Raw genomic sequence first — 5786 nt, 5'->3', positions numbered from 1 at the left:
TATATATATATATATATATGATACTTACGTGCGTTTGCAACGCGTGCGAAAAAAACTCAGCCAATACACTCGTATATATATGTGTATACAAACGTATGATTTTCCAGGCTCGCGCGACTGCGTAGTTTTAAAATAGTCGTGAGACGAGAGGGAATTAGCGGAGAAAAGGCCAATGAAGCGTTGCGTCCAAGTGAAAGCTCGAGTATTCCTTCGTTGGAGGATTTAACGCGATTGAAAGAGATGGGAATGCTATTGGTGAAAATGTGTAGTCATCTTGTTATATTGGCTGGGGCAGAGAGAGAGAGAGAGAGAGAGAGAGAGAGAAGCAATCAGCTTCGATCGAACTTGCCGGCTGACTCGCTCTCTTCGTACATGTATGCGTTTCCTTCTATACAGCGTGATTAATTCTATTTACCTGCTGCCGGTGCACCGTGGATACACCCGGTATAATTTATCAGTTTGTCGGGCCTCATTGTCACTTGTACAGTTCGCTGCTAATAGTCAACCATTCAAGAATCGAGGGAAGTCATCCATTCTTATTACGACCACCGTTGTCCGAGTCTCCGAGAGGCCCACTGTCTTCTGCGTCCCTTCTTCCTATATATATATATATATATATATATACATTAATAAGAGAGAGTGAGAGAGAGATTTCACAAGTGGTACCTCGAGCAATTATTCTAATATCGCTCTCTCATCTCCGGAACTCCTTCTAGCTTCTGGTATACATATATATATATATATAATACACGACTCTTCGGGCTCCGAGAGCCTCGGACGTGGCGAATGAGACCGGAAGTGAGCGGGAAAAGCAAAGAACGACCTCGGTACGGTGGCTGATAGGAAAGTAGGGTGTCCATACGGCTGATAATCGATCAGGTTAAGCAGCAGGCTGAGCCATGGGAAGATTCAACGATCCAAACAGATGGAAGCCCTTTGCCTTGTCTCCGGTAGTCATTAGCCCATTGTACACGGGTTACATCGCGTTATAGGCACTATACATATATAGTACACAGAAGACTGGAGCTGGATAGGCATCGATGTACATCGATCCGCAGCCAGAATCGATTTAACTCGTCGACTTCTGCCAAAGTAACATATCCGGCTGCACGGCTCACACAGCGATTCAACCAGCACGATATGCGTGATGCACGCTTCTCCTCGCCTTATATCATTCCTTCTCACAATCATTGCTCGTCCATTCGCATTCTATACCTTTCAATTTTGTCACTTTTAATTGTTTTTACAGCATTGATTTGGAAGAATAAAATGATATTTTTTCTGCATTTTCCAACGTTTTAAAGTTTGAATTTTTTAATTGTTTATGAGGATGATCCGAAGAAATCTCGTCTTTTATAGCATTCTTTCTCGTTAACGTTATACAAAGTTTGAAGTTTTTAATTGTTTATTGGTGCAACGAGAATGATCGGAAGAGAGCTTGAAACTCCTTTGACTTAATTGTCCTTGAAAATGGACATTTTCAAACGTATTTGGATTCTGTTAGGGTTTGCTCAAAGAGCCACTGTACCACTGTACAGCGACTACGCGTACGAATATTTCGCGTTTCGATACGGAGGAGTAAGAGTTGCTCGTGAAAAATGACGAAAACTCGCGGAGAGCGGACATTTGCGGATACACGTGGGGATAGTATAAGAGATTCCACAATATAGCTATTTCCGCGCTACTTATAATGGAATCCACTCACCCCCTCCCCCCTCCTCTCTTACTCCCGTTACATGCGCTATATAGGTGTACCGTCGTCACTGTAATATATCACCGCTCGTAACAAGGAGCCACAAGTTTCTACATACACAAATATAATGTATATATCAGTCTGGTAATTCTGGTGCTGGAGCAACCCCCGTCGCGGAATTCAATGCTTCGTCTCTGTCGTTGGAAAGCCGGTCATCGCCGGCTGAGAGGGGAGAGGGTGGTTGTAAAATTGTGAGAGAACGTGTATATATATGCGCAAAGGAGTGGAATAGAGGAAATACAATGGAAAGGAGAAAGAAGAGAAATCTGGCAGGAATATATCAAGAGGGAAAAGTTGGCACAAGAGGGCGGTACTCGACGAGTGCTCGTAGGATGAAGATAGATAGATTTATAGAGAGAGAGAGAGAGAGAGAGAGAGAGAGAAAGGTTATTATTTATACGAAGCATTATTATACGCAAAGAATATTGTCGAGGTAGTCGCGCATATATTAGCCACGCTACGCTACGCGACACGGGGTAGTTCGTACTGGCTTTTATTATCGCGACTACTTATTTGTTGACATAATATACACATTAGGAGAGGGGGAGGAGGGGGGGGGGATAGGAAATGGCTGCACGCGCCTGACGCGTCGCGTCTCGCTATTAGTGGTCGGGAAGTTCGGGGACGCCGAGCTTGGCAAAATCCTCCTCTCCTCCTGCTCCTGCCTGCCAGTCGTTCGGTCCTGCCGCCGGGAGAAAAGTAAAGGGGATATGATAGCTTTTAGACACGGTGGACGACTTTTCGCCAACTCATTCCTCTATCCCCCTCCCCCCTTCTACTCCACCCACGTGACTCGGTTCACTGCAGCAGTCACCATAAACGAATCACGCTAAACAGCCACTTTGGACACCGATCCGGAAACTTTTGCTTACACACACGCGTATAGAGATATAGCAGTATCATTATCTCTCCAGCTTTCACAAAACTTTCCGCGTTTGTCCTCTCAGAGTTTTATTCGCGTGCATCTACCCGTACAATCATATCCGGCCCTTCGAGAAATCGTTATTGGCCATCGAGTGCTATTTGCAAAAACCACGTCAGATATTCTTACTTACTTGCTTGGTTAGACTTTTTATCCTCTATATTGAATATGTGAAACGTGAAATTCACAAAGGACCAAGCGGGACGAACAAGTGGACGTTAAGTATGGCTTTGTGCAGGTTTCAGCCAAGTAAAAACCGACCGAGCAACCACCTCCTGACGTTTATAAATATCAAACTTGTGGGGAATATGTAGATATATATAGCTGCGCAAATGCAAAAGTTTTATTTTTCTCTACAAACTTTTAGTCACTCTTTGTACACATTGTTATGTGTGTTGTTTCTATTGTTCATTTGCCCGAGTGTAACATGTTACAAAGTGTGTTTGGATAGAAGAATAAAATTCTTTGACAATAACGCATTGCAATTATACAAATTTATAATGGGAACAGCATCTCGTAATTTGTGTAAAGCAATTACAAGTTTTTGTGTGGAAATGAAACTTTTTGATTTACAGCAGAGTCATAATTGGGATATTGTGCAATTTTTAAGAAAATATATTTTACAATACAAGAAATATACATTTTGACTGGTTTAATTGTTTTTTAACCATTATTGCCTTGGTTCTTTAAAATTCTTAGTCAAAGAAAAGTTTTCTGTCTGTAACTATATTTCTTTAGGATAAAGTAGCTAATTTTCTTCAAATTCAGTATGTTATAAAAATTAGTGTTGATTCTTAATAGAAAGAAGTATTAACTAATAATTATATTAATCAAGAAGTTTGTGATAATATTATGGATGAAATGTATATTCTTTTAGAAATTTCTCATAGTAATTAATGGATATATTGTTCATTTTTATTTACTCTGAAATAAAGGAAAAATAGTTGAAAGACAAAAGTCCTAAAAGAATTCAGTCTTACACATTGATAAAAAATTCCAATTTGTAATAATTATTCAACTGTCCTTATACAAGAGCTTGACAGCAATTTTCCAAATTAATAACTCACTTATTTCAGATCAACCAGACTTCTCTGCTACTTTAAACCACCTTGATTAAAAGAATATAAAGATTAACACTTACCTGTCACTGTGGAGCTTCCTTGAATTTGAAGTTGAATTCCTATGATACTCGCAAAGTGGTAAAATTATAACAATGCTATTTAGCATAGGCAAATGTTATTGATACAGATTTAGAAAGTTTTGCTTAAAATACATTCTCTCAAACAATATTATGTACCCTCCTTTCAAGATACATGCATACTATTTTATTTTTTTCTTCAACTAACATCAGAAAGATCTTTGGCTAAATTTTTACTTTGTCAGCTAAAATTAAAACATCAATGTTTCGCTGAATATATTAGGTTTACCAGAACATCTCTTTTCAATATTGTTATATGTTTTTCTAAGTTTCTTGAAAAATGTTCAAATATTTGTATCTGAACAACTTTAAACTCTTATAATCTATTCGTAATAAATGAGTTTATTTTACAGAATTCTTTTTCTTTTATTTTTATCTTTGATTTCTTCCATTTCATATTCATAAATTCTAACAAACTCTAACATTTAACGATCCTTATTAAGTATACATTGATAATAATTAAAAACTTATACCTCAATTCTGTGTAGTTTTTATAAAGGCAGATCTTTATGAATCATTAATAAACATTAAGTTGACCAGTGAGCTGCAGTTATAATGATGCCTGAATGATTTTGTCCCTTTCCAAAAGTTTCATTCAGTATTGACATGCCTGAAAAAGATAATGTTAATAGAATTTATATATGTGCATACATTTGTGCATAAATATTGATAAGCTTACTGCGAAAGATTTGTAGCTAAAAAAAAAGAGATCCTTTCAACCATCCTAGCTAATGATATTTCACAAAAAGTTTAGTGATATTACTGCTTGTTCATTTACAACTTTTACCAACAGAATTATTAACAAAAAAAAGAGAATATAAAGAACTTGACCAATATAAATAAAGTTTTCAACAAATTTGTTTCAAGATACTAATGAGATGAAAACACAGTTAGGAAAAATAACAGTAGCCAAAAAGAAAATAATTCCAAACTAGATGTCTCTTAAACGAAGTTCAAAACACTAAAATTAGTAAATCTTCTATTTAGTAAAAAAGTTTGAGAAATCTGAGAAGAGTAAAATTCAAAATAAATCAGGGCAATGGTCAAAATCGCATAAACTTTGAGTAAACTTCGCGAATATATTCGTTGACTGAAATACTTTCCCGATAATACAAGAAAAACTTACACCGAAAAACAAGCTACATCCTGTTGCATTCTGATACTATGAAAGCGGGGGGGATGCTTAAGGAATGCTTTCATTCATTAGGTGGATGAACCACCATTGCACGAATATTTTGCAAACGTAATACCGGTTATACAAAGCACTATTCGAGGGAAAAAACGATTACAATTATACCGTAGGCACCCTACGCCTCATAACTAAAAAACATTAAAGTATGCAGAATGTTTTATTAATACGTCATAGTCGGGTTAACTTTTTATTTAGTACGTCGATCACACAACCAGTTTGTTGAACAAACTTACTCAAAGTGACGAGAAACCGGAAGTGAAAGGTGGGGGATGGTAGGTGGCAGGGATAGAGAAATACTCAAATAAAAACAGATGTCGCGACTCGCGCGATATCGCCGAGTTGTTCGCGCTTTTGGTCAACCAGTAGGAAGGCAGAAAAATGGTAAAATTAATACCGAATTCTTACACTATTGAGAATTAAATTACGTAAATTAAATATATTGTAATTAATTTGTGATTTATAGTTTGTGACAGTAAACCTACATTTTTAAAATAAACTTTTGTTAACTACGTACTAGTAAAATGGTGTCGGAATGTGGGATATTAATTTAACAATTTTCCTTGCTTCCTATTGGCTGACAAAAAGGACGCGGTAAAAGCGCGCCAAAACCGCGATAAAACCGCGACACCTCGCCACCTACCACCTCCCACTACCCATTTTCGGCGTCATTTGGCTGGACCCTGTTGAACGGAGTGGAACTCTAATCAAAGTGTTAAATAAA

General features: G+C 37.5%; 1 long non-coding RNA gene across 1 annotated transcript; it reads right to left on the bottom strand.

Annotated features, from left to right (window-relative positions):
* Positions 1-4284: 4284 nt before the first annotated feature.
* On the bottom strand, positions 4285-5248 carry LOC136776939 (uncharacterized). Its single transcript, XR_010823187.1, has 3 exons — positions 5000-5248; positions 4553-4601; positions 4285-4483 (listed from the first exon to the last, which is right to left on the bottom strand). It is a non-coding gene; the product is annotated as an uncharacterized lncRNA (long non-coding RNA).
* Between the last annotated feature and the right edge of the window lie 538 nt (positions 5249-5786).

This window comes from Prorops nasuta, unplaced genomic scaffold, assembly GCF_024137725.1.
Source record: "Prorops nasuta isolate Cenicafe-Biocafe unplaced genomic scaffold, Cenicafe_Pnas_1.2 PNAS00010, whole genome shotgun sequence".
NCBI classification, from domain to species: Eukaryota; Metazoa; Arthropoda; class Insecta; order Hymenoptera; family Bethylidae; genus Prorops; species Prorops nasuta.
This window is presented reverse-complemented; position numbering and strand designations above follow the sequence as displayed.